At 43.9% G+C, this 24924-nt stretch overlaps 1 pseudogene; it reads right to left on the bottom strand.

Annotated features, from left to right (window-relative positions):
* Positions 1-7533, bottom strand: part of LOC123955022 — a 7680-nt pseudogene extending 147 nt beyond the window's left edge.
* Between the last annotated feature and the right edge of the window lie 17391 nt (positions 7534-24924).

Raw genomic sequence — 24924 nt, 5'->3', positions numbered from 1 at the left:
CCCCATCACCTGGTGACAGGCCAAGGTCAGTTGGTGAACCTCCACCACCAACCCCCCAAAAAAGGCACCCATGTAGTAAACATCGCCCTGGTCTCTGGGGATGTGGGCCTGGGACAGTGGCCTGCGCTGGTAGCTGGAGTCTTCATGGGACACCTGGTGGAAACTGGGGGTGCAGAGTGCCAAAGAGGGAGGACAGGATTTCCATGCCCACATGGTTGCAGAACTTCATGTCCACATCTGCACACACCAGGTCATCCACCTCATGGAGGAAGCGCTGCTCACAGAAGCAACTGACCATTGCCATGCACTGCATGGGCACGTCCTGCCAGTGCGGGGTGCCAGGGACCTCAAGGACCACCACACTCCAGCCCTCCTGGGGGGCACACCGGCCCAGCAGCCTGCTGGTCAGTGAAGACCAAGTAGGTGACCCTGTGTCCCACCATGATGGGCTTTTGTGCCCTCTGCAGGAACAGCTCCAAGAAGACCACCTATCTACAGTGACGAGGGACAAGGAGGGAGGAGGGTCACTGTCAGAGGCTGGAGGCAGGACCCCAAAGTTGGGGGCCATGGACGTGTGCACCTTCTTTTTTTTTTTTTAATATTAATTTTTTTTAAGATTTATTTATTTGACAGAGAGAGATCATAAGTAAGCAGAGAGGCAGGCAGAGAGAGTAAGAGGGAAGCAGGCTCCCTGCTGAGCAGAGAGCCCGATGTGGGACTCGATCCCAAGACCCTGAGATCATGACCTGAGCCGAAGGCAGCAGCTTAAACCACTGAGCCACCCAGGCGCCCCCGTGTGCACCTTCTTAACAGGGACAGGCCCTGGGCTGCTTTAAGCAACAGTCACTCTCCCAGCCTGTCCTGAGCAAGCCTGCTCGTGGGGCTCCCTACCTTCTGCTCCCAGAGATGGGGGCCACCAGCACCCCATCATACAAAGGGGAGCCCGAGGCTTCAGAGGCAGGAAACCAACCCCACAGTCAGCATGCTGGAGCCAGGAACAGTCTCTCCGTGCTGAGCTCCCAGGCAAACCCTGCAGGTGCCCTCCCCTGGCCGACCCCCTGCAGGTCCTGTCCCTACCAGCCTGGAGCAGACCACCTTGGGGCAGAGCCTTCCTTTCTGTGGCCTACAGATTGGCTAGAATCAACAGGGCTGGCCTCCTGCCTCACTTTGCTTGGAGTGGGCTGTCACTGGTCCCCAAAGAGCTGTCTCCACCCCCAGAGGGTCCCCCGTGAAGCCTACTGGGCCCTCAGGCAACCAATGTTATTCCTAGGAGCGATCACCCTCAAACTCCCCTAGATCAGAAGTCAGATCCAGCCCATGGGCAGGGAAGGGGAAAGAGGACTGCTGGAAGAAGAGGGGGCTTCCTTAGGCCCCAGCCGTGAATCCAAGAGTGGAAGCTTCCAGGTCCAGGTCTACATCTCCCTTGCCCCAAGAAGTTGGAAGTCTTGTCTCTCTGAGGGGCTACCTGTGGGGACAGCAGGTCTCCCACTGTCAGTAAGGGTCATTAAGCCCCTCTGAGACTGATTTATTTTTAAGGTTTTATTTATTTATTTGACAGAGAGAGAGACAGGTAGAGAGGGAACACAAGCAGAGTGAGTGGGAGAAGGAGAAGCATGCTCCCCACTGAGCAGGGAGCCCAGCATGGCAGGGTTTGATCCCAGAACCCCAGAACCCCAGGATCATGACCTGAGCTGAAGGCAGATGCTTTACGACTGAGCCACCCAGGCATCCTGAGACTGATTTTTTCACACAGGCACAAAGGCTACTTCCCTGTGCATGCCCCACACCTGGCAGCTTAGTAAATTGCTCACACAGGGAAAGTGGGAACTACATTTAAATAGGGGATAAGGCCACACACACCCAGCAGACACAAGTTAGGTCACTGGGGGGCAAGTCCAGGTCCAGCCAACGGGGAATAAACCAGACATGAAGCAGGGGGAGAGAAGAGTGCTCCTGGCAGTGGACAGAGAGAATGTAAAGGCTTGGAGTAAAGCCCAAGGCACATGTGGGGTGACCACACACCTGGGAGGCCCATGGAGGTGGGGGGATATGGTGGGAGAGGTGAGGCTAGAGAGGACATGCAGCTGGGGAGTGGATCACAGAGAGGCTCAAAGGTTATGTTCTGAAAAGATCACTCTGTTTGTTACTGGAGAAGAATGGGCTCTACACAGCAGAGAACAGGGAGACCCTAACCCTAAGCCCTAATACTAACCCCACCCTAACCCTAATCAAACATCATGCTCAATTCTGAGGACTGACAGCTCTACTCTGAAATCACAAACAAGTCCATCATGCTGGCTTTCACTCCTTGCTCAGTATTGTACTGAAAGTTCTACCCAGAACTACAAGGCAAGAGATAAGGAATTCACATGTGAAAGGAAACAGTAGTACTAGGTTTATTCAGAGACCAGAGACGGCATCTTATACAGAGAGCTTCCTAAAGAATCAACAAAAAATGATTACAGCCAGTTCCCTAATTCCACAAAGTTACAGGACAAAATATCAATACACAAAAATCTCTCTTATTTGTTACACTAGCAATGAATCATCCAAAAAGGAATTTAAGAAAACAATTCCATTTTAGGGGCGCCTGGGTGGCTCAGTGGATTAAGCCGCTGCCTTTGGCTCAGGTCATGATCTCAGGGTCCTGGGATCGAGCCCCGCATCAGGCTCTCTGCTCCGCAGGGAGCCTGCTTCCTCCTCTCTCTCTGCCTGCCTCTCTGTCTACTTGTGATCTCTCTCTCTGTCTAATAAATAAATAAAATCTTAAAAAAAAAAAAAAGAAAACAATTCCATTTTAGGGAACATCAACACTGACCAAATACTTAGGAATAGATGTAATCAAGGTGCAAGTCTTGTACACTGAAAATTGCAAAACACTGCTGAAAGTAAGTAAGGGAAACCTAAATAAATCTGATGACACCCCATGGTGATGAAAAGATGTACTACTGATAAGATGGCAACAGTACACAATGCAATATGGAAATTCAATGTGTCCCCAAGGAATTTCACAAAGGCCTTTGGGAAGAAATGCACAAGCTAATCATAGCAGTCATATGGAGTTTTAAGGGACCACACGGTAGCCAAAATCATCTTGAAAAAGAAAATTAAAGGTGAAAGGTCATACTTCCAAAGGCCAAATCTTAATACAAAGCAACAGTATATAAAACATTGTGATACTGTCATAAAGGTATGTCCACACCCTGAAACAAATAATACATTATATGTTAATTAATGGAATTTAAATTTCAAAAAATTTTTTAAAGAAATAAAATAAATTTTTAAAGTATGTGTACAAATCAGTTGGACTGGGGCACCTGGGAGTTCAATGGGTTAAGTCTCTGCCTTCGGCTCAGGTCATGATCTCAGGGTCCTGGGATCGAGCCCCGCATCAGGCTCTCTGCTCAACAGGGAGCCTGCTTCCTCCTCTCTCTCTCTGCCTGCCTCTCTGCCTACTTGTTATCTCTCTCTGTCAAATAAATAAATAAAATCTTAAACACACACACACACACACACACACACACACATTAGTATTTCTGAGACCCCAGAAATAAACCCCTTCATCTATGATCCTCTTAATTTTGAAAAGGATGGACAATATTACAGTGGTAGGACAGAATGGTCTTTTCAACAAAGGGTGCTAGACAAAGGGTACAAAGGAATGAAACTGGACCTTTACTTCACACCACAAATAAACATTAACTCGGAATAAGTTAAAGGCTTAAATATAACAGGTAAAGTTATAAACTCTGGAACAAGTAAATGTGGATAAATCTTCATAACCTTGGATTTAACAATGGTTTTAGATATGACACCAAAGCTTAAGAAGGGAAAGAAAAGAAAATAGTTGGTTAAGCATTTGACTCTTAATTTTGGCTTAGTCCTGCTTAAGATTCTATTTCCTTCTCCCTCTGCCCCTGACCGCTCACACACTCCCTCTCACTCACTCTTAAAAAAAGTAATGTAAAAAAATTAAAAATCTTTGTACATCAGAAGATACTATCCAGAAAGTGAACAGACAGCCCCCAGAATGGAAGGAAATATTTGTACAAGTGGACAAAGGACTCGTATAGACCCTTCTCCAGAGAAATCATACAAATGGTGAACAGCACATGAACAGACATTAAACATCATTAATCTTTATGGAAATGGAGATTTAAAATAAGTTAGATATCCTTTCACACAAGTAGAATCATTATAATCAAGAAAACTAAAAATAAAATTTTTGAGAAACTGAAGCCCTTAAACCTTGCTTTGAAAAATGTCACAGTCTATATATAAAACAGTTTGTCATTTATTCAAATAGATCAAAACAGAATTACCATATGGTTCAACAACTGAACTCTTAGATATATACCCCCCAAAACTGAAAACACTGGTTCAAACAAACAAACAAAAATGTACAGGAATATTCATAGCAACAGTGTTCACAATAGGCAAAACCCAGAAACTATGCAAATGTCCATCGATGGGGAAAGGATAAATAAAATGAGGCATGTTTATAAAAAAAAAAAATTGGAAGGGGAGGCGAACCATAAGAGACTATGGACTCTGAAAAACAACCTGAGGGTTTTGAAGGGTCAGGGGTGGGAGGTTGGGGGAACAGGTGGTGGGTAATAGGGAGGGCACGTTTTGCATGGAGTACTGGGTGTTGTGCAAATAATGAATACTGTTACGCTGAAAAAATAAATAAATTTAAAAAAAAATGAGGCAGATCCATAAATGGCTATCTTGTTCTGCCCTATTGATGTGGGAAACAGAGGCAGAAGAAATCAAATATTAAATTTCCTTACCCACTGACAAGCCCTTGAAACAAGCAGATGATATTTCTCTAGGGACTCAATTACCTCCACTTTAAGGCTTTGCTAAGGACAAAGAGCAATCCTAGCCTGACCGACCCCTGACCCCTACCCCCTACCAGGATCCTGTAAGTCTACTTTAACAATCCTTGTGGAAACTTTATCTCTAAATCCTCCAAGATACATGTTGACAATCATTCCTAAGCATATGGCCCACTGATATACATCTAAAGAGTCTCAGGACAAAGGTTTTATTACCAGTAATGAATAACTTTTTCCCAACAATAGCTTAGCTCCTCAAGGTCCTGGAAACCTTTCTTCCAAAATTCCTTAGAGACTTTCACCATTACCATCCCCCTCCTAACTTGCAAGTATATAATGGACCACTCCTCACAGCCCTGGGGCAGCAGCTCTTTTTGCCCACGGGTCCTGTCCCCTTGTTTTAATGAACCATCATTTTGCACCAAAGATGTCTCAAGAATTCTTTCTTGGTCTTCAGGTCCGGACCTCACCCCACCAAACCTCGCTTATATCCAAGACTTCATCACTATGAAGCAATAAAATAAAATGCTACATTTGTGGGAAAAACTATGGTGGTTCCTCAAAATATCAAACATAGAATTCCACTGCAGCCTATATGTTCCCAAAAACTGAAAGTAAAGTACCCTTACTCAGAGCATTTCTCACAACAGCCAAAAGGGGAAGCCACCCAAGTGTCCACTGACAGGTGAATGGATGAGCAAAATGTGGTTTATACACATGGAACACGATTCAGCCTTAAAAATGAAGGGAGTTCTGACACAGGCTACAACACCGGTTGAACCTGGAAGTCATTATGCCGAGTGAAATCAGCCAGTCACGGAAGGACAGATACTGTTTGATTCCACTTGGATGAGGAGTCTGGGACACAAAGCTGGATGTGGCTGCAGGGGCCAAGGGGAAAGGACAATGGGGAGCTGGTGTTTCATGCATGCAGACTCCCTTGGGGAGAATGAGAAAGTTCTGGAGAATGATGTACAACCGTGGGAACTCAGCTAAGGCCAGAGAACTGTGTACCTGTGATGTTTTAAAGGGTCAAAGTTCTTAGGTTTAGTCACTGTGAAAAAGTGAATGAGGGACTGATGCATGTCACAATGTGGACAGACACTGAAAACAGACCCAGTGACATAAGCCATATAGAAATACCACTCATATTGGAGCTGTCTCTGCTCCTTAAATCCATCAAGGTTACCCAAATAAGGGAAAGTCCTGGGAGAAATTCCAGAAGAAAACTGGATCCGAATGGAGAAGACATTTCAGGCCATCGGGCAGGTGGTGACAGCTGAAGTGGGCCTGTGGTCTGGGTTCACATGTGGGAACTGTCATGATTTCCTCACTTGGGGTTACACGGTGGTTCCATGGGACAGTGTCCCTGTTTGGGGTGAAATACACCAAAGTAGCCCATGTGAAGTGGCAAACGTGATAAAGAAACGACAGCCACGGAGTCTGAGTGTGAAGATAAAGCATATTTGTGCTGCTGTGACAAGTTACTGCAGATCTGAAATCACCGCAGACTAAATGACTCTTCCAAATGTCCACGTTAGCACCATGTCACAGAACCAGAGAGGACATCAGACTTTAGGATGGAGGCCAAGCCCTCCCAGATCCAGGTCTCCTGTGGTGGAGAGGCCACTCGCCCTTGGAGGACGCCCCATGTTAGCAAGAGACTTGTGGGAGGATTAAATCGGGGCCCCCTGTCTCGGGTGCAGTAGAAGCAGTGGGATTTGAGTTCTAGTTTTTCACAATGCGCCCCCACAGCCTGGTTAGCACTCTGCAAAGCAAGAAGGGAAGCCTCAGTAAAGTGGACTGGGGATACCAGAAAGGGAGGCTGGAAGGGGGTCTCTGGTGCTAGGTGTGCATTACAGACCCCACATTGCAATCCCCCACAGAAGAGACCATCCATTCCAGGTCCCGCAGGGGAATCTGGAGGTTCATCTCCTACAAGAAATTCACCATCCTGGCAGCTCAGCTGGTGAGACTCTTCCATCACTTGGAACCCCTGCCTTTCTCCAGGGGACTTTCCTTCCAAGCAGCCCTCCCAACTCCCCCCCCCCCCCTTGTCCATGACCTACGGAGCAGGTGACAGACCTGTCCCTGACAGCCGTGAGACACTGATGACAGACATGGAGGGAGACACGCAGAGATGGGAAGACACTGTGCTCTGGGAAGAACTGACACTGGGAAAATACCTATTCTCCCTACGGCCATCTACAGAGTCCGTGCTACTCTGTTGCTACTGAACTCCCAGACCCCGGACCAACCCTGGAGCGGGTGTGGACGAGGGAAGGACGTCTCAGGGCTTAGGCTGGGGGAGCACGAGCCCCAAGGCGGGCAGCAGCTCCCTGACGGCGGACGGTCTGAGGAACCCCAGGAACAGAATCCTGGGGCGCACAAACACGGATGCAGGATGCGGGGAGCATCCGAACCCAGAAAGCAGAGACCTGACAGGCCCCCACACAGCACCACCGGGTACCCCTCATCACCACACACAAAACCAGGGAAACCCCACCATATACACAGCGCACCGTCCTCCCTGGGGTCCTGTGACCCCGCTCAGGTTGCTTCTCACCTTCTCCTCCCCCTGCGAGTCCTGAGGAGGCCGGGGTCCCGTCAGTGTGACTGTGGCCCCACATCCTCCAGAAGCTCCCACAGAGGGTCCGGAAGAGGTCCTGCTCCTGGCTGAAGGGAAGCGCATGCCCCTTCCCTTCTGGGCTGGGGCGCCCCTGCCGGCGGTAGTGGCAGTGCATGATGAGGTGTAGTCAGTTCAGTGGAGACACCTGTCCCCTCCCCAGGGTCCAGCTGAAGCCTTTGAATTTTGGAAATTCAAACTGATATCCAACCCGATATCCCCTGACATCTCTAGAAATAGGAGAAATTAATTGGAAGTTCTGTGGAATTAAATGAAATGCAGATACCAACTTTATAACTTCTACCAAAATTCATTCTGAATTGTAGATAAACTTAAAATGCAAATCTATCAAAATATCTAACAGAAAACGTAAAGGAAAATCTACATGGCCTTGGGTTTGGTGAAGACTTTTAATACACAAGACCAAAGGCCAATCCACAAGAAGAAAATTGATAACATGGACTTCCTAAAATGAAAACTTCTCTGTGAAAGACCTTGCTCAGAAAACTAAGACACAATCCACACACTGAGATAAAATATTCACAAAACACATATCTGGCAAAGCACTTGTATTCAAAAGATACAAAAACTCTCAGAACTCAACAAAAAGGAAATAACCTAATTGATAATGGATACATATCTAAACAGATGCCTTGACCAAGACATACAAATATAAAATAAGCACACAAATACAAGCTCAACATTGTTTATCCTTGGGACATAACAAATTTAAACAGCAGTGAGATAGTGCTACACACCTGTTACTGCTAATTCCAAAAAAACAAGAATACCAATTGTTGGAAGGTGAGGAATGACAGGAATGCTTCTTCTAACTGGGGGAAATGTTCCCTGAGGAAACCAGTTTGGCAGGGTTTTTTTAAAAGCTCAGTAAGTCTCACCTTAATAAATAAAAATCGCACTTCTAATATTGAGACAACCCAAACAAAAATTAGCATGGAGTTAAGCACAGCAGCTCTATTCATAATGGCTAGACACATAAAGAAATCTGGATGTCTTTCCATGAATGAATCCGGAAGTAAACTGAATGGCATTCAGGTGAAGCAAGCAGAATATGGCACCCCAATTATGCCTCTGTGGCGCACGGATTATTCGAGTCTGATCAATTTTAAGAAACAGCAGACATGAGAGAATCTGGAAACGGAGCAGATGTTGCCATTTGTTGAGTGAAACGTATACTTGTAAAGGAAAGCTCCATTTGTAAGCCCATCTCCCTCTGTGTCAGGAACAGAATGACTAAATCCCAAGAAACTCTTACCAAAAGAGAAGGCACTGACTTAAATCTGTGTAACAACCATTCCCTTGCACACTGTGCTCACCTGATAACATCCTCTAACTGGCCTTCCCATCAATGAAAATCTTTTTGTCTTTAGCTGAAGATGGCATTTAAGGTGAGGGCTGGGCCGCTTTGAGGAGTTACTCCATTTTCAAGGGTATCTCCCTTGTAAACAGGACATATGCATGCTATTAAACTTCTTTTTTGTTTTCCTCCCGTTAATCTATTCAGCAGTAAAAAGGAATGAAACCCATACAAAGACATGGATGAATCTTACATGTATTTTGTTAAATGGAAGAATCGATTCTGAAGACTCCATTTATAGGTCATTCTGGAAAATGCAAAACTACAGAGATGACAAAAGGATAAGGGGGTACAGGTTTGAAGTATTTCCCATGATGTTTTCGTGCTGGATACCTGTCACTCTGCATTTGTCAAAACCCAAACATCTTCACATCCCGAAGAGTAAATCATAATCTACTAAAATTAAGTTATTTAGGATGGGGGAGTCTCACAGAATGGCCTCGGGACCAAGGCCAGGAAGCACACAATGTGCCGCTTTATCATGTTGATGATTTTAAATAAAAGTTACTTAAGATACAGTCTCTGCAAGGAGGACACTCAGACCCTCCTCTGTCCCCAGGAAGCAGGAAATCTATCTCCATGTGAAGATGTTCCTGTACCCAGAGGTAAAGAGACTTTTGACATGTCCAGAGATGAGAAATTTAGAGCCCAGAAGATTGTATAAATGACCCTTGTTAATTTTTACTAATTTACTACCCCAGCTCAAATTCGGTTTAGAACTCCTTACTAATTGAAGCTCCCAAGGTTGTTTCCTTTCTGCTCTGAATTCCTCACAATCTTACTTCTCTTTATCCAGAAAGTAAAACAAACAAACAAATAAAAACAAAAACAAAAACCACAGCAAAAAAATTCCCTGTCTTTGTCATTTCTTTGGGTCTCAATTTCTTTATTGGGCCTCTGTGCATATGTAATTATACTTTTTTTTCCCCTTCTGCTGTTAATCTGTCTCATATCAATCTAGTCCTTAGTCCAGCTGCAATAACTTTTTTTTTTAAGATTTTATTTATTTATTTGACAGAAAGAGATCACAAGTAGGCAGAGAGGCAGGCAGAGAGAGAGAAGGAAGCAGGCTCCCTGCTGAGCAGACAGCCCAATGGGGGGCTGATCCCAGAACCTCGGGACCATGACCTGAGTCCAAGGCAGAGGTTTTAACCCACTGAGCCACTCAGGTGCCCCAAGAACTTCTGACCAAGGAAAATTTCTTCCTCCCTTTCAAAGGAATACAGAGTGTGACAGATAATCTAACTGTGTTATAAGTGTATAAAAAGAAAAGTCCTCCTGCCACATGGGTGGCAAGTTGTGTGTTGGGTTGGCAGGCTCCGGAAGTGCAGGAGGAACAATAGAAATGACCTCTGTCCTCCAGCCTCCTTCCCTCCCTTCCTTAACCCTTGACTCTCCGGCCAAAAGGATGTATGCCCAGGTCACGTCTCCATAGGTAACCCGATACCTATGTAGGAAACAGGGGTATCAGGACCCCCCACCCCATACACTCCGATCACCAAATACCCTACCACATATGGATGTGAGCCCATGCCCTGCCTTGGCCCGATAAAAGACCCCCGCCAACTTCGGCCCAGTGCGACTTCCTCGAATTCCCCTTTCCGCGTCCTCGAGTCCTGGAAGCTCGCCCGAGAGTGCCCACCTCCTCCCGGAACAACTTTCCTTGCTCCCCTTCTCCCGAGCCCTGAAACTTTGCCCAGAGATTGCCTTTAATAAATCTTGCCTTGCGCCCACCTTGCCTGGTGTTGTGTTTACCTCGCCTGCAAAACTTTACAATGTGCTGACCTAGTAACTCTGGAAATGAATCTGTAGATTGAAGAAAAAATGTACTGTACGTTCCCAGTGGACTCTATTTGTTAAAGTTCTTTCCCATCAGGGTGGTGGCTAACAGCTCTGAAAACACCACACTCACAATCCGGAATGGAGCAAGGAATTAAACACATGCAGTGGCAGGAGCTAGTTTCCACGGCTGGAGTACAAAGTTACAGATCTGCAGGGGGAGAAGATTGCAACACCCCTGTGGTGATGGACCAGGCTGGAGACATCAGCATCAACTCATCCGAACTTCATATGAATACAGACCGTTCCACGTGGAAATCTTTAATTAGGTGGTTTCCATAGGTTGGGATATTTGCATGTGTTGCCTCGCACTGTCCGCTGAGCACATTCAGTTCCCACAGCGAGACTTTAATACCATTCTCTAATAAAAGGAGTCAGGGTTCTTTGAAGAAATTGCTGACCATGACTGAGACAGTAAGTAGAGCAGCCAGGATAATCTTGAAGTGAAAGAAAGTAAGGAGGTACCAAGAAAAACCCCACAAAGATGACATGATGTCAATGGAAAGTAGGAACCAATGGAGAGTGCTCTCAAACACCAAAGCAGGAATGGGCCAGCAGCCAAACACCAAGGAACAGCCTAAAATGACTACCGCGGTGGGTACAAAGGAAAGAGTCTTTAAAAAGGAAGCCACAGGCCCAAAATGGAGTCACTTATGTTAAGAAACCCAGGCCCGCAAACTAAGACTTAATACCCAACCTAACTGCGATTTCACACATGTAACCTTTAACCAGTCAACCTGGGAAGTGTACTGACTGGCCCCTTCTGGCCCCATTAGGAGGGCAACTTTTCCTAAAACAACACATCTTTTGCTAGTAAGTTCCTTCTTTCAATTGTCTCTCTGCCTTTAAAAACTTTCCCATCCCTGCGTTCAAAGAGCTCCTTTCTATTTGCTAGATGGGTTACTATCTGATTAATGAATCCTTCAATGAACCCAGTGTGATCTTTTACTCAGTTTGCATTTTTTTAAAAGATTTTATTTAACAGGGGCACCTGGGTGGCTCAGTGGGTTAAGCCACTGCCTTCGGCTCAGGTCATGATCTCAGGGTCCTGGGATCAAGTCCCGCATCGGCTCTCTGCTCAGCAGGGAGTCTGCTTTCCTCTCACTCTCTCTGCCTGCCTCTCTGCCTACTTGTGATCTCTCTCTGTCAAATAAATAAATAAAATCTTAAAAAAAAAGATTTTATTTAACAGAGAGAGAGCACAAGCAGAGGGAACAGCAGGCAGAAGGAGAGGGGGAAGCAGGTTCCCCACTGAGCAGAGAACCCGACACTGGGCTCCATCCCCGGACCCCGGGATCATAACCTGAGCTGAAGGCAAACACTTAACAGACTGAGCCATCCAGGTGCCCCTCGGCTGCATTTTTATTAACAGATTACATAGGTTTTCTTTCTTTTTTTTTTTTAATATTTTTTATTTATTTGACAGAGAGAAATCACAACTAGGCAGAGAGGCAGGCAGAGAGAGAGGAGGAAGCAGGCTCCCCACGGAGCAGAGAGCCCAATGCGGGGCTCGATCCCAGGACCCTGGGATCATGACCTGAGCCGAAGGCAGAGGCTTAACCCACTGAGCCATCCAGGCGCCCCAAGATTACATAGGTTTTCTACGAGAGGGGTTGAATAGACTTCTCCTATCGGAATTCCAAGTAATAGATGTAGACAGTAGTCCATCAGGAAGCTGGTGCTAACTCCCCTTCCCTAAAATGTGGGCTCAGCCAGTGTCTTCCTGCTCAAGAAGATGTACCATATGCATGTGGGAAAGAGTAACTTCACAGCGGGGAAGCCTGACCTTGGCCGGATGACCATCGTTAACACGGACAGTGACAAGTCTTCCCTTACTGTTCAGTGATGACAGAGACTTTGCCTCTGTGATCCTCTTCCTTGAAACCTATGACCCCAGTCTAACCATGAGAGCAATAAATAAATCCCAATTCAGGCCTGTGTACAAAATGCCTGACCAGTCCTCCTCAATACCATGGAGGTCATTGAAACAAGACGAGTCTGAGGGCCTGTCCCAGCCAAGGAGAGCCTGCAGAGACATGACGACCACATGTCCTGCATGGGATCCTGGAGCCAGACAAGGTAGAACAGAGGGAACTTGAATGAAGTATGAACTTGAGTAAATAATAACATATCAGTATTTCTTTCTTCACTGTGCTAATTCTGACAAAAAAATAGAAAAAGAGAAGAAATGAAAGGTTAAAGAGAAACCTATTGCATCAGCCTAGAAGCCTAGAGGAAGTGGGTGATTTCATAGTAAAAAAGCACATGAACAAAATGGACCCTAAAATAAGGAAAAAACAAACAGGCCCACAAGCCCCGCAGGGACCTCTACCTCTTGCTGGTTCTTCTCCCACTGTTCTGGGTTTTCTTCTCTAAGGACAGAACCGAGCCATTCCTCAACTCCCCTGAGACCTGACTCCCCCCAACTGTCTTGGTCTCCCCATCTATGCCCTTCCCATTCTGATGCATTGGCCAGGACCCTTTGGATGGTAAGGGACTGGACATACCTACTGAAGTAAGATAAACTAATATTTTTTTAAATGGTGGAAATAAATTAATGCTTGAAACAGGCAAGTTCAGAGTAGGTTTGGACCTGGCAGCCCAGGGGCTCACGCTCTCACCATGGGGCCTGGACCCTCTCCACCCCTCCAACCTGCTAAGTGCTCTGGGGTGGACCCATTCCCAGGCTGCCTGGCAGCACGGAGCCAGCAGCAGCCTTCACAGGTCAGGGCGGGGGGAGGAGGAGCTCTGGATATATTCCACAACTCTGGACTGAAGACAGGCTGTGTTCTTTTTTTGCTTTGTTGTGTTGGTTTCAGGAGTAGAGTTCAGTGAGTCATCACTTACGTAAAACACCCAGTGCTCATCACAACTAGTGCCCTCCTTAATCCCCATCCCCCATCAGACCATACCACACTTCCTCCCTCCATCAACCCTCAGTTTTCTCTCTACCCTTCAGAGTCTCCTATGTCTTGCTTCCCACTCTCCTTTTTTCTACCCCACTTCCCAACTTTCCCATGTGTTTTCTTTCTTAAATTCTATGAGTGAAATTATTTGAGTTGTATGTCAGTCAGTGACCAGGCAGACATTTCACTCCTCTGCTAGAGCCCAAGACTGAGGGGTAGAAAACCAATCCTCCAGCTCAGCCTAAGATATACATGGGACCTAGGTAAGTCCCCTCCAACCTTGAGGACCAGACAGAAGAGAAGGAAGAAAGCCAATCATACTTAAACCTGACCCTAGCTCTGACCTCCAAACTTAACTCCGACCCTAGCCCTGATCCTAGCCCCTGACTCCTGACCCCTAACCCAAGTCCAACTGGGACTGGGTCTCTGAACCTGACCCTGATCCCAGTGTCCACCCCTGCCCCCACCTCCACCCTAGACTGTATAATACCTTTTCCTCTAACTGCAGCTTCCAAAGGTAGATGATTGAAGCTTTGTGCTGTTATTCTTTTTTTTTTTTTTAAGATTTTATTTATTCATTTGACGGAGAGAGAGGTCACAAGTAGGCAGAGGGGCAGGAAGAGGGAGAGGGCGAACGAAGTAGGCTCCCTGCTGAGCAGAGAGCCTGATGCAGGGTTCCATCCCAGGACCCTGAGATGATGGCCCTAGCCAAAGGCAGAGGCCCAACGCATTGAGCCACCCAAGTGCCCCAGTGTTATTATTCTTTTAAGTAACTTCTGAGGGTTTTCTTTTTTTAAATTCATGTATTTATAAATCCGTATTTAGTTAATTTTTAGTATAAATATATGTTGCTAAAAGGTGTTTCTTAGAATTCTAATAAACAGTGAAGGACACAACTCAGTTTTGTGTTATCAGAAGCATTATCTGTAAACTAGTGCATCGGAGAGCATTTGGGGCATATCTAAATCTTTGCTTCTATTTACTTACTAAAAATAGTTTAATATCATGTTCCAGACAGAAATTATACCTTTATTTCATGGGGGAGGGGCAATGGTATTTTTCCTGGAAAAATTAGATTCTTAGTATTATCTTTTGTATCCATCACCTTTAAAATAATATTTGTTATTGAAAACATTTAAAATTTTGAAGTTAAATTTGCAAATATGTTGTATGTTTATGCTTTTGTTATTTGAGTCACTAATAACTCACCTAAGTAATGAACAGTTTTTGCCATATTCCCGGAAAATGTTTTAGAGTTGTGGATGTTAGATTTCCTCCCCACCACCCCCGCCTTGCCTTTTTCCTGTAGAATTACAAATTAAACTTTTAAATCCAAGCTCCTTTTACGGTTTGGAGAAAGTATCACAATTTTTTTTTAAAGGTTTTATTATTTGAGAGAGAGAGAGACCTTGGGCAGGGGGAGGGACAGAGGGAGAAGATGACTCCCTGCTGAGCAGGGAGCCCAATGTGGGACTGGGCTCAATCCCAGGGTCCTGAGGTCATGACCTGAGCCGAAATCAAGAGTTGGTCGATTAAGTGACTGAGCCACCCAGGCACACCAGCAATGCTTTAAAATGAGCAAAAAATCCTCTCCCACAGCAGGTCTGGGCACCTTCAATGTGCTGTGTCTGCAAGGGCCCTCTAAGAGATGTCTCTCAGGTCTTCACAGTCTGCTGTCCCTTGGGTGTGAGCCTTGTTGGTTTTCATAGCTAGATGGGGTTTTTTTTGGAGGGGGTCATCTCTCAGGTGCAGGTCTTAAAAGTTGGGGTGCTCAGTGTGGGGCATGAACCCTTCAGTCCTCCAGAAGAAGTTCAGGGTTCTCAGTTCCCTCCTGATCCTGGGCCTAGGTGTTGGGGATGTGGTTTATGGGGAGATTGTGACTCAGTCTTTCCTACCACTTCTATGAGATTTTTTTCCCCCTCAGCTGCACACCTGCTTTTAGGGGTTTTTTACACAGGAAAGTGTTCTGTGTACAGCTGTAGACTGGTGTGTCCCTGGGAGGAGGTGGGTTGAGGATTTTCCTATGTCACCATCTTGAATGGAAATCCCCCCACAATATGCTGTAAGGAGCACAACTCCTTTAGCGTTGCTGTGATACGATGTCATATCAGTTGTCTGACTGAACATGTTGCAGCCGAGGACAAGCTGACTTATGTCCTTCCACGTCTCAAGTCCAAGGATTTGCCCCTCAGCACATCACACTGTTGGGGTGGGAGTGACCTTATTTCTTGACTGTGGAGCAGAACTTGGAAACTTTCTTCTTATCCTTCCTCACATGGGCTGTGCAGAAAAAGCCAAGAATGCAATATGTTTTTCTTGTCACCATCACTCAACTATTCACTTTTTCTCCAGGAAAAGAGATTTAACAAACAGCAAAAGTTATTTAGAAGGATTCCTCTCCTGACACTCTCATAAGAAAATAGCAAGTTAGTTAAATTTTCCTTCCTCCAGATGGGACCAAACCTTCCTTATGCATTGCAGTCCATTTTTTGATTAAAAGGATATCAAAGAGGTAATCGTATTTCTTGCTGTCTTATAAAGGCATCTAGCAATACATTTTCTGTGCTACAGTGGGAAAATCACACAGAGGAATAAATTTTTTATTGCAACAGGAATAAATTTGGAACTTGGTGAAAGAATTTAACTTTCAAATGTGTGAAATTATAGTGCAAAACAGACCCTATGGGTCCAAATGAGATATTTCTTCTGGTAAAGTAAATCAGTGATCTTCATTCATATGAGAAAATCAATATTCCTATAGGTGAAAATACATTTTATTTGCCAGTTAATGTGTTTTCTTTCCCTCACTCTTCTATGAAATTGGACGATTCCCAGATATCTGATTAAGTCATACCTTGATTAGGATATCATCTTGCCAGATCACTTAAGAATATCAATGCCTTTGATGTGAGATGTATTAAAAACTGTCAGAATCAAATCCTTAGTGACCCCTGATAAATATTATATGTGTATATGTAATGTATTGAGGTAATTTATTTCTAAATATTAGCTGCAAGGTGAACAATTTATAATCACTCTGAGTTAAAGGAAAGTGCAGAAGAGCATTGTTTTAAGTTATCTCATTATGGAGAAGCATTTTGTAGAGCATTCTTCCAAACTCAACACTATAGTTCCATGTCACACTGAGATGAACTGGGTGAATAAGTCTACGTACATTGAAATGCTTGGAAGAGAAAAATTTGTAAATAAGTTCAGTTGTATTTTTCCAAGGGCTGGCCCACCCTCAAAGCCTCCTAGAAGGTTTACTTTAATGAACAGATCAGTTCCTGAAACCACTGACCTCAGTGCATTGTGGTTGCCTTGCGAACAAATGGGCACTCAGGAAACAGTGAGGTCTGTTAGAACTGGGCTTCAGTTTCCACTGGGACAATGTACCAACCCAAGAAGGACAGAGTTCCCACCAGTCCAGGATATGTGCATATTGGTCGGTGAGTTTTATTCTGTTTGGCCTTGTTTTTCCTCAGATGAGCCCTGTTGGTCAGGAGGAGGCTCATAGAGGAAAATGAGAAAGACTCCAAGCATGTTCAGTGTGGTGGGAGGACCTCTTCATGGCACATCAGGGCTGTCCTCGTTGCACTGAAGAATAGCATATGGATGTTTGTATGTGAGGAATCAGTTGTGTTAGCTTCTTAAGTGAATATCATTTTTGCAAAATAATTCTATAAAGTGACCACTTTTTCTTTTTTGGTTTATTCTTTTTTTTTTTTTTTAAGACTTTATTTATTTGAGAGAGGATGAGAGAGGGGAGAGTCAGAGGGAGAAGCAGACTCCTCACTGAGCAGGGAGCCTGATGCAGGACTCAATCCCAGGACTCTAGGATCATGACCTGAGCCAAAGGCAGTCGCTTAACCAACTGAGCCACTCAGGCACCCTACTTTTTGTTTTTCAAGAGTTAACTTTAAACAAAGCAAAGAGCAATTTTATTTAAGTAAAAATGAGTTTATTTGGGAATAGCAGAAGAATTCCAGTTTGGGACAAGCAAGCTGTGGTAAACCATAGGCAAGTCCAAAGAGGCAAAAGGAAGGTCAGCTCTTACTAGGTTTTAGGAGGCAACTGGGGAGGGTTGTTTTGAACAAAACTGGAGAAGAACAAGAGTTCAGGGTTGTGTTGGTTTCCTAGTACTTGTGAGCAGTGATCAGCGTGCTGGGTGCTGGGCAGGGAGGCATCTTTCTTCCTTTTCTTTAAGGCAGGAGATAAAATTCCTATGTGAAAAATGTCCTTCCTTGTCAAAACAATTCTTCTCTTCCTTCTTGCTGCTGGTGATACAGGCTGCCTCGAATGGTTTGTAGAGAGAGCTCCCTTCGGGGCTCCCTTTATTTATTTTCACGCAAGTTAGGAATCATTCTCCCATATATATCATCAACACTGTAGATTTTCTTCATAAACCCTTTCTCTCCATAGACAAGAAAGATTTAAAATCAGCCACTCCATGAATTACAATCAATATCAAGCTGGTAAAGTCAAGCTTGATACATGTAGATTGTAGAGATGTTAGTTAAACATGTACAACATGGTGCTACAGAGGTCAGTGCAGTTGGGCATGGGAGAGCCAGATTCCTGAGCTGGATGCAGATGGCCTGCACTCAGTCCTGGCTCAGCCACTCTGATTGCTGTGCCATTGCTCAATTGTCCAAACTGGGTCATCTGTCCCATAAAATGCTCCACATTTCTGCATGTGATGGATTGATTATTCATGGCATTGCTCAGCTTATCCCTAGACCCCTGTATTTTCTGTAATCTGGTAGTTAGATCTAGAAGTTTTAATTTTTAGGAACAAATTTTTCATACTATTTCATTCTTAAAATTCAAACACAGTATTTGTGCTTGTGTTCAAACTCTTGTAACAAGCTTGCTCCATCGAATTTATAGCTTAGGTCAGATACATCAACTAATTTAAGGGACAGTCTGGCGACAGAGATTCTTCTCTCCATAAAATGGCATTTATTTGGAAGGCTCAGTTGTCTCCCAAGTAAGATGTTCTTATATGGGATCTCAATTTGTTCAAATATTTATTTGGTGTGGAAATAAGTCAGAGGATATGTTTAACTGTGATGAAGACAACTCCAAAACACAGTAGAAAACACATATTTTGGAGACAACTAGCTTTGATCCAAACTTGACCACAGTCTAGGTGACCTTTTGCAAATATTTAAGGACTTAGAGTATCGGTTCTTCATATGCAAAAATTGGAAAATACCTTCTTTCTAGGGTGCCTTTTAGGACAAATAAGGTAAAATTTTAGGATACATAATAGAGCACATACAAAGCCTCTGCTACAGAGATTTGCCTTCCTATGTGTTAATTTTCTTTTTTTATTTAAATTCAATTAGCCAAGCTATAGTACATTAGTTTTTGATATAATGTTCAATGATTCATTAGTTCAGTGCTCATCATATCACATGCCCTCTTTAATGCCTATAGTGTTTATCATATTATTATTATTATAGTGCTTATTATAATGCCCTAAGCATTCATTTTCTTTCCTTTTTCTACAAATTTTTCTTGAACACTCCCTTGACATCCAGCTGCCTGTCAGGTGTTATGATGGGGTTAAAAAGAATATAAATAATGTAGAATGAGCACGGTGCCTAGCACAAAGTAGTTTCTCAATAAATGTATTTTAAATTTAAATTGGAAACATGATGTCTGTCCCAGTGGTGCTTCAGGGCACACACACACACACGCATGCACGCACACACACACACTCTACCAAGGGATGCTGACAGGGCTGGAGTTATATGGTCAGAGTCCCCACTGAGAGCTGACATGATGGGGAAGTTCTCATAGAAAAGGGACTAGGGGCACCTGGGTGGCTCAGTGGGTTAAGCAGCTGCCTTTGGCTCGGGTCATGATCTCAGGGTCCTGGGATCGAGTCCCACGTCGGGCTCTCTGCTCGGCGGCGAGCTTGCTTCCCTCTCTCTCTCTCTGCCTGCCTCTCTATCTACTTGTGGTCTCTCTCTGTCAAATGAATGAATAAAATCTTTAAAAAAAAAAAAAGAAATAAAGGGACTAAAGCTGAGACTGGAAAAATACAGGAGCATCTGAAGGAGCAGGGAGGACTAGCAAGTTTACCCAGCTTTGAGGGATGTGGTAGGTGAAGGATCAGAGAAATGTAAGCAAGGGTATTTTTCTCATAAGTAGATACCCACACTTGATTAAAAGGAAGATACATGAATAGAAAGCAGTAACAGCTGGACTTCTGGATTGTGGTAACGTTGAGGAAGACTTCAAATGCCACCATATTAAACAGTTAAGATTTTATCCTAGACCACAGGAAAAGTACAAAGGCTTGAATGTGTTTTTTGGTGAAGGAGGCATGTAAGTTCATTTAAAGCCTAATGAATTGGGAAGAAAGACTAATGGACTGAAGGATATCATTTAGGAGATGGTAGTTAAAATCCTTTCATGAGGTGAAAGGGTCTTGGGAGACTGACTCCTTGTTCATATGGGTTTAGATCATGGGAGTATCAGTACCAGAGAGCGTAAACATGATTAACTAATACTCAAGGCATATCAGCTTGGGATTCTCAAGAACTTTTTTTCCCTAATGCTTTGATGGCTTGGTACCAGGGGTAATGGAACCAAGGATCCCCTGGATGTTGGGAGAACCTCTAGATACTTCCAGTCTGACTGGTGCAGAGTCTGGGGAAGAGAATGGGCTTTGGTGTCAGATAGCTAATACAATCTCCTTGGTAAATGGGAGATGTAATGTAGATAAATCACAGTGACCAGCACATTACATGTGCTTGATTGATGCTGGTTAGTTCCTTATGGGTGAAATGTGGTAACTAGAGGAGGAGTCAGTTTTTAGACTATGGTCATTTTGGGGGCTGGTTAGGTTCCCATGATGACCATTAGTCCTTTATCTTTTGCTAGTAGGTCATAACTATTTTATCTTTAACCTATTCTACAGAATGGGAAGAGGATAGAGGGCATGGTAGAGGTAGAATGAGGGGGGAGATGGGCTGTTCATGCCCATAGTTTCCTCTGAATGCCTGCTGGTGACCCCTCCCTGGCTCCAGCTGGGGGTAAGGGCATTCTATCAGGTAAGGTATATCTGCATTTTACTTCTAACCGACCTTTTACCCTTGCAAATAATGTTATTCCTCAACACCTCCTTGTAAGTAAAGTCAGTGTTATTTTGCCACTCAGGTGGAGATAATCGGTGTCTCTATCCTCACCACTCTAGGAGATAGGACTGTTTATGTTTAATCCACTGAACTGTGAGCCCAGGCGTTTCCCAGGGACAGGACATTTTGATGTGAATTATATTTCATGAAATGTAAAATTTAGCATCAGAACACAGCAATCTTCACTGTTATTGTTGAAATATCATTTACTGTAATTGGACCAACTTCTTCAGCAAATGAGCAACCGAAATTCCTCAAGATTCTAGATAAGCATGGAGAAAGCACCCATCACTGATGGCAGCAAGGTTCCATCTCCATACATGTGGAGTTCTAGTTGCCAATTCCATGGAACCAGCTTAAATGAGAGGGTCAGGCAGATGGATCGTGACTTTTTTGGATTGATTTTTATTGTCTTCTGCAAGCGAGTGAGTGAATGGGTAATGAGGGCAAGTGTTTGTGCTTTTATAGGCTTCACCCAGGAATAAGTGCCTCTCCTTATTGCTCCAAGAATCCCAGAACTGAACTTAGCTAAAGAAAGTGAGGTAGAAATCGGCCAGAGGGCAAGGAGCTGCTTCTCCAGGAATGCTGATGGAATTTCCTGCCGGCTTCCAACACCGGGTGGCAGACGTGCTCTGAGTTGATGATGGTGTTTGGAAGGCAGGTTGTCCTGGCAGACTTGGTGCTCTCTTAATTAAATAGTCGCCCCTCACACACCAAGGCTGTCCAGGATGTTCCTGTCAAGACAGACATCCATTTTGCAATCCACAAGGATCGTGTTTTTCCATTACTGATGACTTGGCTAGGGATGCTTTTTTGGGGCCCTTTAATTCATTTCAGTAATGGAGCAGGGTCAGGAGGACCATGACCTCTCACTCACCTCTCATTTAATAACGGTGAGCATTAGGGAAAAAAATGAGACCTGATTTTAAACATGGACACTATGCTCGGTAGTAAAAACTTTCGCCTAAGAATCTCGGTGTCCTGGAAGAGACAGAACAAACAGTGGGATGTAATTTTCTCTCACAACTGTGGAGAGACAAATGTTTCACTGCACGTGTTGAACTCCAGAGGCAGGTTCGTCCTCAGTGAGAATCTGATGGTTAGAATCTTGGAGAGGGAGTCAGCCCCAGCAGGTACTTGCAAAAGGCACTGTTACCTAGCACTAGCAACAGCATCCCCAGATGTGGGAAGCAGGCAAGAGTACCTTCCATTGGAAAAAGCTACGCAGCTGATTCTGGAGTGAAAACTTTGCCCTTGGAGTAACTTTGTAATCTTAAGCATGAACTAAATAAACACACTCTTGGATCAGACTTCCCAGGGTAATCCCTCATGGTGGTAGTTTCAGGAACACAGAAAGAACCCAGGGGCTCTCACATTCTCTCCTTCAGCCTGCTAAGATGTCTGAAAGCCTTCTCAATGGTTCCTCCTTTTTGTCCTAGGCTGAGTATAGCAATAGTTTGGGGGTGTCATTCATTAATAGCCTTTAGCTTTGCAGTTCTGAATTATTTATTATACAACCGATAAGGCACAGAGCAGAAAGCACTAGGTTGATCAGAGTGGAAAAAGGTTTAGGACTTTGGCATCCTATCAGGAAGCTCTGACTTTGGGAGGTGGGGAAATTCACTAATCACTAGAGGGTAACAAGGCAAGGGAAGCATTCCCATGAGCAGATTTCAAGGCTCCCCAAAGCAATCTTTGTATGTTTTCCACTTTCGTGATACACTACTCAGATTCACGGCTAAGCACTGAGAAGTTGAGTGTGATGGCCTAATTATTCCCTGGAAAGGACTAGAGAAGCTGACCGCAGGGATGTCAAAGAGAGGTTCTAGTTCCTGAGCAGTGATAGAGATGAAGTTGGGCCTCCATCTGAGCACAGCGCTGCTCTTCATCGAGATCTCAGGGTCTCATAGAATCACTGCTGAATTTGTGTCTCTAATGGTAGATTAAAAAGTAAGAATGTTGCCTCCCAGTCAAATGCATGAGAACACAATCTACTTGGTAATTATTTTTCCTCTAGTTGATCTGTTAATTTAGTGGTAGGTAAGCACATTTTGAATAACTAGTAGATTTGAGTCAATTGTGCCTTAAATTAGTGTAGTGACAAAAAAACAAAAGGAAATCAGTCCGACCTTTCATTTGGCATACACAGAGCAAAGATGTAAACCACCAAAAATTCCCACTGATTATAGCGTTCACTTTTAACATGAGAATGGCAGCCAGTCTGGGCTTTAAAACACCTAGAAAGAGCCTCTGTTGTTTACATCAAAATGGCTACTTTTATGTTCCATGAATTACACATCAATAAACACACACACAAAAAAAACTATAAAGCAAAATGACTCACTTGGGGGAAAGTGTCCTATCCAAGTTAGCTGTCTACTCTGTTTTTATTATAAATCGCTAGGTACTTTCTCTGTTATGGTCTTTCTTACACTCCAGGAGCGCAAGCATAGACCAGGATGTAGGATGAACCGCGTGCCACTGACATTTAGTTCTCTCTGGTTTCCCGTGTGGTTCATCAATTTCAGCAGTCTATGCTCTGGAACCCGATTTGTTTAGCCTTTAATATTTACAGTGACCTTGTCCCAGTTCCCAAATAATGGGCAGGTTTGAGCCACAATAAAAAGAATCAGGATCTACCAAAAAGGCCTTCAACCAAGACAGCTACACAAGTTCTCAGAGGACCCCAAACTTGAAATCTTGCATCCAGCACCCAGACAGCCCACACGGTTGGAGAGATGAGCCCTGGGACTCATATCACAGCTTCCAAAGTTCTGTGACACCAGAAACATGCATTTCTTGAACTCATTTTTTTTTTCCCTTTACAACAGATATTTTTAGGGATTGCAATTCCTTCTCAAGGGAAAAAAATGTCATAAATATTCCTTTAGAACTTAGTCAAGTATTTCTAACTTCAGCTCAGAGAGGGAGTTGTTGGCAACTATAAATATTTCTGACATGATGCCTTCATGTGTCTCCTCTTCAAAGTTGCAAGAAGGATGTCCCAGGCTTACCATCATCTTTGGAGAAAGCAGGATATGAAGGTCATCATCAGAACAGGAGGGCAGAGTGATGGTTTGAGAAACTGGCTTTGACTGCTACGAGGCTGTACTCTGAAGATAAAAGTTGAATATCATCAGAAGGTCAATAGTCATAGAGAAGATGAACCAGATGTCTGAAAGACCATCCTCTTAAAAAATATGGAAATGATTTACTTCATTCATGAAGAAAATAAATCTCTCCTGTTTTTTTATTTTCAGTGACTAATCAGTCATAAATAATTTGGATAACATGGGCACTCTATTTTCTCATGATTGATTGGATAAAAGAAGTTTTGCTTGGCTGTAGGCCTTCGCAGGCAGGCTCCTTTGCTTAATGAAAGGTGCTTTCAGTGATTAACGGGTTCAAATACCACATTTGACAGAAAAGGTTGAGACATTTTCATAGCACCTCTGTGGTTTTCCCTGATAAATGTGTACTGCTTTATCTGGTTTCCAATAAATAATTGGCTTATATTGTAATGAAAATGATAATGGAGTGTCTTGAATGCTATTCAAATGCCCTGCTCATTATGAATTCCCCAGGTTATTGTAACAGTTCCCTGAACCATGTGAGCATCAACGACCAGGCCAGCTGGTGTGAAAACTTGCTAAGAGAACTGGCCTGGGGGTTAAGAAAGCTGGTGATAAGTAGTGAAGAGATCTCTCTCCCTTCTGTGCCCCATAAATCATACCACATTATTGCCTGGGAATTGATCTGAGCTTAGTTGTGAAGTGAGCTAGAAATAAAATGTCATGGATTTTACATTATTTTGTCAATGTCTTATATTTGTCTTATATTTTACTTCTCAATATGTGTTGATTCCCATAATGTTTGGTTGACACTTTAAAAAACAATTTGTCTCCTTAAAAAATTTAGGTAGACACAGACTCTTTGCTGTGGGCCTTCTACTTCTCTGAAGATTAAGTGTTGTATCTGTTACCATTTCTCTTCAGCTTGAAGAACTTTTAGCATTTTTTTATAGCGTAGGTCTGCTGAAGACTCATTCTCTCTGTTGCTGCCACTCTGGAAATGCCCTTATTTGAGTTTCATTTTTAAAGGATATTGTCTTCAGACAGAGAATTTTAAGCTGAGTAGTTTGTTTTGTTTTGTTTTAAAGATCTTGTTTATTTATTTGACAGAC

Source organism: Meles meles, chromosome 13, assembly GCF_922984935.1.
Source record: "Meles meles chromosome 13, mMelMel3.1 paternal haplotype, whole genome shotgun sequence".
NCBI classification, from domain to species: Eukaryota; Metazoa; Chordata; class Mammalia; order Carnivora; family Mustelidae; genus Meles; species Meles meles.
The sequence above is the reverse complement of the archived record's forward strand: the minus strand, read 5'-3'. Positions and strand labels throughout refer to the sequence as shown.